The sequence below is a fragment of the Xenopus tropicalis genome, chromosome 1 (genome assembly GCF_000004195.4).
Source record: "Xenopus tropicalis strain Nigerian chromosome 1, UCB_Xtro_10.0, whole genome shotgun sequence".
Lineage (NCBI taxonomy): Eukaryota > Metazoa > Chordata > Amphibia > Anura > Pipidae > Xenopus > Xenopus tropicalis.
This window is the reverse complement of record NC_030677.2, coordinates 160,713,872-160,726,933: the sequence shown is the minus strand read 5'-3', so window position 1 is coordinate 160,726,933 and position 13,062 is coordinate 160,713,872.

Below are 13,062 nucleotides of genomic sequence, written 5' to 3'. Positions count from 1 at the left end.
ATTGAGTACTTATTTGTACTCAATGAGAAGATTAGCAGTCTTTTCCATTTGTACAGGGGGAATGAATGATTTATGATATAAATATTGAATCTGTGGGGGATTCCCATTCTAAATGAATGATAAAACTGTCAGCCAACCATAGAACATGTGCAGTCCAGATGTAACTCTGCCTTAATAATCACTGGACATGATTTACTATTGCTAGGTATCCCTTGTCCTCTGACTTGTCAAGCGATGAATTAAACTTTCCTAGCTCTGTTGATGCACATTATTTCAAGTAAATGTTATGAAATAATATTAGAGGAATACATTTGTTTTCTTACTACGGCAGCAGTCTTGACTGATTTGACTTTTGACTCCCTTTAGTCATACATGTGGATGGGCTCCCCTTATCCTATTGGAGCCACTTTTCTATAATTACTGGTTTATCCAAGACAGCAAATAAGTATTTTCCCTCAAATTATATCTTAAATGGCCTTCAGGCTGTGCCCTCCTTTGCTGTGCTATGGTCCCTCCTAGGGAAGGGTCACCGCCACAGTTTGGAAACCACTGCGGTAGGAATATGGCCTATAGCTAAGGTTTGTTTTCCAAATAGTGATTCTAACAGCTTAGGTATGTTCAGATGTGAACTAAAATAATTATTTCATTGGCATTTGTTTAATTTTTAGACAGTCACAATCCATTGGGCCTTTTGGGGGCTGTTTGGGCCTCTTTTTTGCCAGGGACTATTTTGAGTCTCAGTCCTGACCTGCCTGAAAACAGATTATCTTCCTGATGTTTGCATATAATGTTTGTGCCTATCGCTGCAGGTGCATATGTATTTGTGCATAAAATGAATGGTGTAGATGAGGGAGTGCACAAAGGGCAGCACCAGATATTTATCTGACTCTTGGAAATGAACATGCTTGCTCTTACTGCATCTCAATGTACTTTTATGCTGGTAGACAATTAAAACGGGGAGTTTTCACAGCTAAGATGGGGATGACACAACCCATCACACAAAAATTCTCATACAGTTTCATTATGAAAAATGGAGACATCATGGGCATATACAACAAAGTATAGGGCTTTTAAGAATGCATATAGCAACCCTATGCATTGTTAATGTTGTCCTTTAGTTACCCTTTAACTGGAGCCTAACAATCTTTTAGAAAACCCAGCAGAAAAGCAGCTCATAAATACTTCCAATAGCTCTCTTTCCTGCAATCATATTTCTTGAAAAGTTTCAGTGTTTAAAATAGGGATCTATGTAAAATTCTCAGGTTACCAAATCTAAGACAACTTGTATTTTTCTTTATTAACTGGCGCAGGAAGCAGAGTATCCTGTCTGCCTGTTGGTATGTGCGCGGCCTAACATCAAAGCCTATGAAACAGCAAGCTCTTTTACAAAAGGACTGGTATAGAGTTTGGACATGGATGAATAAAATAAGCACTAAGATTCTTAAAATAATTGCCTAGCCAGTGCTATATTTATCTGACTGCTGGGCTCCTGCAGTAGTCTCGTCAAAGGCATGTCTAACATTATTATAACCATACAACCAGAAGCATCTGTGTGGGGCCAAATGTAAATATTTCCATACAGTAGCTGCAGATAGATTTGATATTTGGGGATATACTCAGCAGGAAATATTCAGAAATGATGATATAACTCTGACAGAGCAGCTAAGCCTAAGCAGAAGCTTTTACATTGTACCTATATGTATGTGATAGATAAGTCTGATCACTCAGAATAATTGTATATGACTGTATATACAAACTGAGAAACAAAATACAGTGTACTCCCCAAGTAATTTTTTCTAATCACTGATTTTGCAAGGCTGTACTTTATATACATACTGACCTTTGTGGCTGGCCTCCCATGGCTCATATTAAGTTAATGTGTGCATATAATAGGTGAGATTACGGAAAAGGCACATATCCCTAAAGTTTCTGCACAAGCCCTTCCTGATATTGAGTTGATCCATTCTGACAGTAGGCTGATGGATACTGTAGTATTATACTGTAGAATTTGCCATAATGTATGGATGGCCAATCTGCTCGTTCAACCCATGGGGGGGAATTCACAAAAGTGGAGATAACCCTTTTTTGGAGTAAAAGTGGTGGAAAAACTGGTGTAAAACACTTTCTCCAGATTCACAAACAGAAATCCGCCTAAATTCCGACTCAACCGCCACTTTTCCGTTTTTGGTGAAAGAAAGACAGTTTACAGACACTTTTGTGAATTTGGCGTTTAAACGACATTTATACGACGTTTTAATGACATTTTTTCCCGACATTTTCAAAATGGAGTAAAACTCAGTGTAACTCTGTCAGACCAGTTCTAAGCTCTTCTGTTTTGTTTGGTTTCCCCCGGTCTCCATTTCACACCTAAGGTAGGGGCACCTTTGGGGGATGATTAACATATTAATGGGGATTAGCAGCCTATTGTTAGGGGACAAGTTTCTGTCTAACCCTAAAACAATAGGTGCAAAAAATAGGGGCTAGAGAAGAAGGTATTTAGACCCTTAAATCTTGTTACAGAAGTGGAATTACACAGAAATATAGAAAGCATTTGAAGATTGTCCTGAAAAAAATGATATATAGTTTCCCTGGGCAAACTAAAATTACCCCTCAGGAAATGCCCCCAAAGTGAAATGACAAATGGCAAACGAAATGCAATATCCTGCTGGTAAAATCCTTATCCCAAGGCTCATGTAGCTGTGGGACTGGGTTTGATAGCACCGACAGATCTACTAAGAGCTAAAGGCAAATTCATAAAAAAAATGTCGGGAAATAGACAAAATCTGAAAACTGTCTGTTTAAAAGACAAATTCACAAAAGTTGAGATAGAGGTTTGTGAATGAGGTGGAAAATCTGACAAATCCATCTCCACTTTTATTTTGTCTCAATATCAGCACTTTTGTGAATTCCCCCCATAGTCTCAAATGATGGGTCTCAAAGGAATCTATTAAGTTATATAAAGTTATCCTTGCTGCAAAGTGTGTGCTAATTATTTTTTCATTGTGGAAACCCCCTTGAGGTGTGCTTCTAGTGTCCACTAGGTGGAGGCACTGCGCTAAAATCCCAGCTCCCAGTATCTTTCACATTGCTAAGAGAACTAAATCTCCTGTTTAAGCAAGTATACAGCCCAAAGAAGAGAGTGTGCCAAGAAAGGGTAACATTTTGGAGGCACTGCTGAGATGTCTATTGGGAAGCTGAGAATGTTTGATAAAAACATGTCTGCACATGGAACTCCACAAAGTGTTCGTCGGTGGTGTAATGCCCCAAAAGGTTGCTGTTGTGTGGCCCATGGTTCCCAGAGTGAGAGAAGATTTTATTTATGAAATCACCCAAGACTGGCTGCGTCACGGCGGGATTCTGCTGGGGTCCTGCTGAATGTTCTCATAGAGAGCCCCACAGAGACCATGGGAAGGTTCCCCCTGATATTGAGGCTGGAGGTGAAGGGCCATGGAGGGTTGTTCTGCCTGACCTGTCTGATGACTACCCATGGTGATACCCTTGTTCCCCCAGCATGCAGTTACAGCACCGGAAGGTGTGCTACCCAATAAGAGACTGTTTGATTCACCAGTTGAACAGAGTCAAGTAAAGCAATGTCCATCCTGTGAGAGCGTGGTCTCCAAGGGAAGTCGGCATAACTCAGAAGTCTGGCTGGACACCCCTGATATTGTGAGTAAGCTGGGACAATTGGTCCGAAATGGCAATTTTAAGAGACTTAAAGTGTTTTCAGGCTCAGATCCTTGACCCTCGGGTAAGGAGTCCTTTGAGAGCTGGAGAGACTCCACTGTGGTGTCCATGAGGCAACTATGAGAAGGAAGATCCTTGAGAGTCTTCGCAGTCCAGCTGTGGACGTAGTGAAATCCTACCTAGTTAGTCACCCTGATGCTACTTCAGGCGACCTGATTGGAGTCTTAGAGGTGACGTTTGTAGTGGCCCTGTACTACAGAGATGCTCCATCACTTCCACTCTACCTTCCAGAAAGAGAAGGAAGCCCTGTCTGCCTATCTGGTGCGGTTGGAGCAAGGTCTGAGACTGCTGGTGAGTCGTGGTGTAATCCAAAGCTCTGAAATAGATTCTCCTTGCTAAAGATGAAGCCTGACCCCAGGGGTTTGGGGAAAACCTCTAAACAGAGCTTTGTAGGACAACACCAGCAAGTTGGAGCAACAGAAGTCTGTCAGTGACTCACTCACATCATGAGTGTATTGATTGCAGCCAGTAAAAATGTTAGGTTGAGGATTTCAAATTTGATCCATTATGAGAGTGATCATGATGAAATGAGGCTTTAATCCACAATGCACCGAAGACCACTTTAATTTGATGTCAATTTTACTACAGATTTATGTGGAAGTGGTGTTCTGGAACTACAGTTTAACTCCTTGTACAATTACTCCATAACTTGTAGAACTTACGTGTACGAAACCACTGTATTCATAAATGGATTAAGGGTTTTGTGAATCTGATGTTCTTTTAATTCCAGTTAAACTCCAATAATATTTCTTCTTACTCCAATTTCAGTTATGTCACTTTTGTGAATGCTTCCCCAGGTCACAGGAGCTGAGAGCAACTCAATAACTAAGCCAGGGACCTGGGATGGGGCCAGTCCTTAAAAGGAAGGGCTGTTAACATGCTCTGGACCAGACCAAGGCTGGACAGTATTCCAATTAAAATAGACTCTTTGTGAAGCAGATTTATTATATTTAGTACACATTTTTTAAGTGAATGTTCTGCTTAAATTCTCTTTGCTGCCTGGGCTTTGTTAGCCTTTTGTCAGGAGAAATACCAATCACTAAAAGCTAATTGTGTGTAAGTGTTCCAAGCATTGAACACAATTGTGGTCTCACCAATAATCTTCATAAGGTTTTTAAGTAAGCAGTAAATAATGAAAGGTATCTTAGCATCTGACTGAAACTGAAATTGCTTAGTCTAATAGTCTCTACATATTACTGACCTTATATTCATTGGAGTAAAGCTGACAAACTTATTAAATATAACACAGTTTTATAGACATAGGGAACGTTGCTTTAAAATGCATTCATGCCAAATTCTGTGCCAGTCCCTTTCATTCTGCTGCCTGATCTGACTATGGCAACATTCACCCAGTAGCTTAGGCACCACTTTCATCCTGGCTCAGCGCTAAGATGAAGTGCTGCTCGCAAAGATGACCTTTCTTCATGACTGGAAGAAACCACTAACACTGCTTCACCCTCTAATCCCCTTGATGCTGTCACTGTACACTGGTATTTTATTAACATTTGCAACTCAAACTGCTTCACTGATTTTAATACTTTTATTTTTCTACACTCCCTATCACACCATGGCACTTCCCTTAAGAGTGGGAGCCCATTGAAAGCCCATAGGTTGTCCATGCACAGAGATTGCAGGGATTGGGGAGGGGCAGAATTACAAGAGGACTGGAAGGATTGGGGGGGCAGAAGTACAAGAGGACTGGCAGTATTGGGGGGGGCAGAAGTACAAGAGGACTGGCAGTATTGGGGGGGGCAGAAGTACAAGAGGACTGGCAGGATTGGCGGGGGCAGAAGTACAAGAGGACTGGCAGGATTGGGGGGCAGAAGTACAAGAGGACTGCAGTATTGGGGGGGCAGAAGTACAAGAGGACTGGCAGGATTGGCGGGGGCAGAAGTACAAGAGGACTGGCAGCATTGGGGGGCAGAAGTACAAGAGGACTGGCAGGATTGGGGGGTCAGAAGTACAAGAGGACTGGCAGGATTGGGGGGGGGCAGAAGTACAAGAGGACTGGCAGGATTGGGGGGGGCAGAAGTACAAGAGGACTGGCAGGATTGGGGGGGGCAGAAGTACAAGAGGACTGGCAGGATTGGCGGGGGCAGAAGTACAAGAGGACTGGCAGCATTGGGGGGGCAGAAGTACAAGAGGACTGGCAGGATTGGGGGGTCAGAAGTACAAGAGGACTGGCAGGATTGGGGGGGGGCAGAAGTACAAGAGGACTGGCAGGATTGGGGGGGCAGAAGTACAAGAGGACTGGCAGGATTGGGGGGGGGCAGAAGTACAAGAGGACTGGCAGGATTGGGGGGGGCAGAAGTACAAGAGGACTGGCAGGATTGGGGGGGCAGAAGTACAAGAGGACTGGCAGCATTGGGGGGGGCAGAAGTACAAGAGGACTGGCAGGATTGGGGGGTCAGAAGTACAAGAGGACTGGCAGGATTAGGGGGGCAGAAGTACTAGAGGACTGGCAGTATTGGGGGGGCAGAAGTACAAGAGGACTGGCAGGATTGGCGGGGGCAGAAGTACAAGAGGACTGGCAGGATTGGGGGGCAGAAGTACAAGAGGACTGCAGTATTGGCGGGGGCAGAAGTACAAGAGGACTGGCAGCATTGGGGGGGCAGAAGTACAAGAGGACTGGCAGGATTGGCGGGGGCAGAAGTACAAGAGGACTGGCAGGATTGGGGGGCAGAAGTACAAGAGGACTGGCAGGATTGGGGGGGCAGAAGTACAAGAGGACTGGCAGCATTGGGGGGGGCAGAAGTACAAGAGGACTGGCAGGATTGGGGGGTCAGAAGTACAAGAGGACTGGCAGGATTGGGGGGGGGCAGAAGTACAAGAGGACTGGCAGGATTGGGGGGGGCAGAAGTACAAGAGGACTGGCAGGATTGGGGGGGGGCAGAAGTACAAGAGGACTGGCAGGATTGGGGGGGGCAGAAGTACAAGAGGACTGGCAGGATTGGGGGGGCAGAAGTACAAGAGGACTGGCAGCATTGGGGGGGGCAGAAGTACAAGAGGACTGGCAGGATTGGGGGGTCAGAAGTACAAGAGGACTGGCAGGATTAGGGGGGCAGAAGTACTAGAGGACTGGCAGTATTGGGGGGGCAGAAGTACAAGAGGACTGGCAGGATTGGCGGGGGCAGAAGTACAAGAGGACTGGCAGGATTGGGGGGCAGAAGTACAAGAGGACTGCAGTATTGGCGGGGGCAGAAGTACAAGAGGACTGGCAGCATTGGGGGGGCAGAAGTACAAGAGGACTGGCAGGATTGGCGGGGGCAGAAGTACAAGAGGACTGGCAGGATTGGGGGGCAGAAGTACAAGAGGACTGCAGTATTGGCGGGGGCAGAAGTACAAGAGGACTGGCAGCATTGGGGGGGCAGAAGTACAAGAGGACTGGCAGGATTGGGGGGGCAGAAGTACAAGAGGACTGGCAGTATTGGGGGGGCAGAAGTACAAGAGGACTGGCAGGATTGGCGGGGGCAGAAGTACAAGAGGACTGGCAGGATTGGGGGGCAGAAGTACAAGAGGACTGCAGTATTGGGGGGGGCAGAAGTACAAGAGGACTGGCAGCATTGGGGGGGCAGAAGTACAAGAGGACTGGCAGGATTGGGGGGTCAGAAGTACAAGAGGACTGGCAGGATTGGGGGGCAGAAGTACAAGAGGACTGCAGTATTGGCGGGGGCAGAAGTACAAGAGGACTGGCAGCATTGGGGGGGCAGAAGTACAAGAGGACTGGCAGTATTGGGGGGGCAGAAGTACAAGAGGACTGGCAGGATTGGGGGGGCAGAAGTACAAGAGGACTGGCAGTATTGGGGGGGCAGAAGTACAAGAGGACTGGCAGGATTGGCGGGGGCAGAAGTACAAGAGGACTGGCAGGATTGGGGGGCAGAAGTACAAGAGGACTGCAGTATTGGGGGGGGCAGAAGTACAAGAGGACTGGCAGCATTGGGGGGGCAGAAGTACAAGAGGACTGGCAGGATTGGGGGGTCAGAAGTACAAGAGGACTGGCAGGATTGGGGGGGGCAGAAGTACAAGAGGACTGGCAGGATTGGGGGGGGGCAGAAGTACAAGAGGACTGGCAGGATTGGGGGGGGGCAGAAGTACAAGAGGACTGGCAGGATTGGGGGGGGCAGAAGTACAAGAGGACTGGCAGGATTGGGGGGGGCAGAAGTACAAGAGGACTGGCAGGATTGGGGGGGGCAGAAGTACAAGAGGACTGGCAGGATTGGGGGGGGCAGAAGTACAAGAGGACTGGCAGGATTGGCGGGGGCAGAAGTACAAGAGGACTGGCAGCATTGGGGGGGCAGAAGTACAAGAGGACTGGCAGGATTGGGGGGTCAGATGTACAAGAGGACTGGCAGGATTGGGGGGCAGAAGTACAAGAGGACTGGCAGTATTGGGGGGCAGAAGTACAAGAGGACTGGCAGGATTGGGGGGCAGAAGTACAAGAGGACTGGCAGTATTGGGGGGGCAGAAGTACAAGAGGACTGGCAGGATTGGGGGGGCAGAAGTACAAGAGGACTGGCAGTATTGGGGGGGCAGAAGTACAAGAGGACTGGCAGGATTGGGGGCAGAAGTACAAGAGGACTGGCAGGATTGGGGGGGCAGAAGTACAAGAGGACTGGCAGGATTGGGGGGGCAGAAGTACAAGAGGACTGGCAGGATTGGGGGGCAGAAGTACAAGAGGACTGGCAGGATTGGGGGCAGAAGTACAAGAGGACTGGCAGGATTGGGGGGGGCAGAAGTACAAGAGGACTGGCAGTATTGGGGGGGCAGAAGTACAAGAGGACTGGCAGGATTGGGGGGCAGAAGTACAAGAGGACTGGCAGGATTGGGGGCAGAAGTACAAGAGGACTGGCAGGATTGGGGGGGGCAGAAGTACAAGAGGACTGGCAGGATTGGGGGGGGCAGAAGTACAAGAGGACTGGCAGGATTGGGGGCAGAAGTACAAGAGGACTGGCAGGATTGGGGGGGCAGAAGTACAAGAGGACTGGCAGGATTGGCGGGGGCAGAAGTACAAGAGGACTGGCAGGTTTGGGGGCAGAAGTACAAGAGGACTGGCAGGATTGGGGGGGCAGAAGTACAAGAGGACTGGCAGGATTGGGGGGGGCAGAAGTACAAGAGGACTGGCAGGATTGGCGGGGGCAGAAGTACAAGAGGACTGGCAGGATTTGCGGGGGCAGAAGTACAAGAGGACTGGCAGGATTGGCGGGGGCAGAAGTACAAGAGGACTGGCAGGATTGGCGGGGGCAGAAGTACAAGAGGACTGGCAGGATTGGCGGGGGGCAGAAGTACAAGAGGACTGGCAGGATGGGGGGGGCAGAAGTACAAGAGGACTGGCAGGATTCCTTACTGATAACCAAACTCAAAATGTGTGCAGAAAACATTATTTGTTCCCAGTAAATCCTTGTGCTTGACCATTTTGGTAGGCAGATCTGGATTTCTAGTTATCTGGCTGATTGATTGTAAGGATGATTCATACAGTAAACAGACAGTATTTGCACTTTCCTCTTGCCTCTCATGTGCGCAGAGTGGTGGTTGACTGATCAGATGAGTGCATTTTGGTTGAATGCAGATCTGACCAAATCAACAAAATGACTCATATTGTTGAACTGATTGCAGTAGTGATGGTCCATGTATTGCTGGATTCAGAAGCTGAGAGCAAAAAAAGTTGCTTATGCAGAGGTTTCCAAAGCTAGGGACCTTCCTATATTTATATATTTACTGGCCAGGCTGGTAAAATACCGCCCATGTGGTAAAAGTAGGGCGAGGGGCAGAGGAATAGATTTGGAGCAAAGTTCAAGGGCCAGTTGGCGTGAGATTGTGTTAAAGGGGATGTAAAGCCCATGGCTAAGTGACTTAGGGCACAAAACATGTAGGGCCTTGGACATGTTTGTTTTTGAATTCAACTTTAATAAAGAAGATTTTTACTTTTATTTTGTGGTCCTCTGAATCTCTTCTCTTCATTAAAGGGGATGTAAACCCAAAAATAAATGGGGGTATAGTTGTTGCACTTACTCTAATGTTAGCAGGACCGGCATTTCAGAAGACAAGTTGCGAGATTAAGGATATGCGGTGTATGTGGTATAAGAGTTGCATTACATTTTCATCACAAAAGGAAAACTGGAGACCTTTTTCTGCATATTTTGTGTTATAAGTATCTGTATTTTTTGTTCCAGTTACACCTTTATTTTACTTAATCACATCCATATTTAACGAATCATGTGGTGCATATACTTTCCAGGGCCTTCTCAGCTTTCCTTTATAAACTGTGGGACAGATTTTTCAAGTTTCATGTACACAAAACACTTATACTTTTGGAATTTTGAAAACTGCCAATTTGTTTCACTAGTCCCTAGTATTCAGACAAATGATCTATATATGTACTCCCTACTTCCAATGAATGCTGAGCTATTTTATGTTTCATTATGAATAACTGACAGGTTGATGTTTATGAAGATATTTGAACCTGGACTAACCTAGAGGCTGGAATGTAAATGCAGCCTGATTCCTATAGTCTATTTCTTCTCTAAAAAAGCACTTGATTCTAATGGGTTAACTCTTTGTAAACCAGACCTGATCTATGGACTGTGATACAACAGCAGACAGTAATGGAAAAAATGTACTGTAAGATAATACTGACAATATCACAAATGGAATTGCATACCAACTGAAACAATATGGCTGCATCCATCAATTTCTCTGCAATGCCATAAGGATATCTTGTCATGTTTGTCATGATGATTGAAGTTGAAAAGCAATGAGGTGGTTGCTGGCATGTTCCTGACCTTCTTGTATAGAAATCAAACAGAAAATGTAGTCAATAAAGGCCTTACCTTCCTATCAGTTAGAATTACCTCCTGCGGTAAATGGAGTAGCTAGTTAAGTGGAAATCACCATCTATTAGTTAGGCATGCCCTTGTGAAGTTGGAATTTCCTTTAGGTTGAAGGTGTTAGGTTGGTTCCCTAGTCTGTAAAATGAAGGGGAGTTCACTTGCTGGAGGGGGTGAAATACACATTCAAAGTTGACTTCAGTAAAGAAAAAGTGCCCTGAGGTAGGGGAGGGACCCAGCCAATAAGAACTTACTAGAGTGACTCCTGTAATAGATGACTCCTGGAGTAAAGATGGTACACAGGCAGATTTCAGCTGCCCATTTGCGTCCTTCAGACCGATTAGGATAAGCTCAATATTGCCCCTGCTTAGGTAGGCATATTGGTAGAAGATGCGCTAATTTGGCGACTGCACCAAATGAGCAGATCACAACATTTATGGCCACATTAAGACTCAGTTTTAAAGGAAAGGTAAAAACTAAGGAAGCTTTATGAGAAAGGTTTATATAAATACAGCCATAAGCACTCACAGAAAAGCTCTATCGAAAGAAACACAGGATGTCTTGTCTTTTTTTTGTGTATGCATGTACTTTGTTATCAGACTTCCTCTATCAGAAAAATCCTTCATTCCTGGGGCTGGAGTCTGTGCAGCTCTCTCCTCTTTCCCTTCTCCTGCCCCCCCTCCCATAAGAATTCATAAAACTCACTCCTCCCACCCTTAGGTATGTGTAATCAGAGCTATAAGGGCTAGAGCTACAGCAGGAAGCTAGGGAGAACAAGATAAAATGGCAGCTGCTATCTCAAACAAACAGAGGGAGCTTCTAGGGCTGTTTACTATGATAAAGCTTTCTGCAGAATAAATATAATGTTCTAGGTGGCACTAATGTTGCCAGTCTATTGGCAGTAAAATGCCAAAATGACTTTCCATCTTCTTTAAGGTAGTAGAGCATCCAGAAGGTCCACTGAGGAAAGCAGAAGGGTTATTAACCTAGGCATTACCTGCCAACTTTGGTACTGAGTTAGAGTGGCTAAGAGCACCAAAGGGGTACCACTGTACTCTAGGGCTGGACAGTGGCTGAGAGAGTAGTCCTGCTACAACTAAAATCTGAGAATTTATGACTGTCTAAAATATGATGGGAAGATGATGAGATGAGAGAGTCTGTTGTAAAGTTTCATTAATATTTAAGAAACTGGTCAATTGCATTTTATTTTAAAGAGAATGAACAAGAGTGGATGGAGTGAATGAAAAGAATTTGTCTTTTCCTTCTGGAATTGAATATTTGCATTTGTTTCTTACAGCTGCCTCAGGGGCAATTTCATAGCATTGGCTGCCATAGGCCAGCAAGATATTACTTCACAAATTAACTGCTGTGTCCAAAGTTTAAGGGCTCTGGCACACGGGGGAGATTAGTCACCCGCGATTAACTCCCTGTTCGCGGGCGACTAATCTCCCCGAGTTGCCTACCCCTGCCATCCCACCGGCGAACATGTAAGTCGCCGGCGGGATGGCAGACGCGGCGGCGCGATTTCGCGCAAATCGCCGAAAAAGACTCGCGAGGCTTTTTCGGCGATTTCCGCAAATCGCCCCGCTGCGTCTGCCATCCCGCCGGCGACTTACATGTTCGCCGGTGGGATGGCAGGGGTAGGCAACTCGGGGAGATTAGTCGCCCGCGAACAGGGAGTTAATCGCGGGCGACTAATCTCCCCCGTGTGCCAGAGCCCTTAGTCTCACGGGTTTCCTTGTTGTGCAAAGTGTCACTTCTCTGTTTAAAAATCTGTCTTCTCTTGAGATTCCGGTCCAGTTGGCGCTCTGTGGAACTGAATGCAGCAGTTGTTATCTATGTTAAGTTTACATTTGAAATGATACCATTCCCTCCCACTGTTGGCATTTTTAAGCCTCCCTTTCTCTTTTTATCTTCTTCAGTCCTGTGGTCAACAGCTGTGTCAAAACCTGATATATATTAAGCAGCCGTGGCAACCAGATGCTAAACTGATCCTTCCTATGTCAGAACACTTACCAACCAGTTACATTCTATAACTTTTTAAAATGATATTTACAATTCAAAAAAGATGTCTGTTATGTTAAGGACACAAAGCAAATTTCTATTTGATGCCAACTAAGGTACAATTAAGGCAGAACAATCCAAATGGGTTTATTTAATGTTTAAATGATATATATATATATATATATATATAATGAATATACAGAACAGATATGGCAATTATATTGGTTGTGGGTAACATTTATTTATTCGCAAGTGTATAGCATTTGTGTTTTGACCCAAAGTAAAACAAATTCATGAGTATTTTTTATGTAAAAAATCCTTACTTTCCCTTTCAGTAGCATTTTCATATGATTTCAAGAAGACATAAAAGATAACATAAAATATACACCTCACAGTAAAACACTGTGGTCATAGGAGTGAAATGATTTATACAGAATTCAGCAGCCTAATGACTGGCTTCTCTCTCCATCTAATAAAGTTAATTATTAAC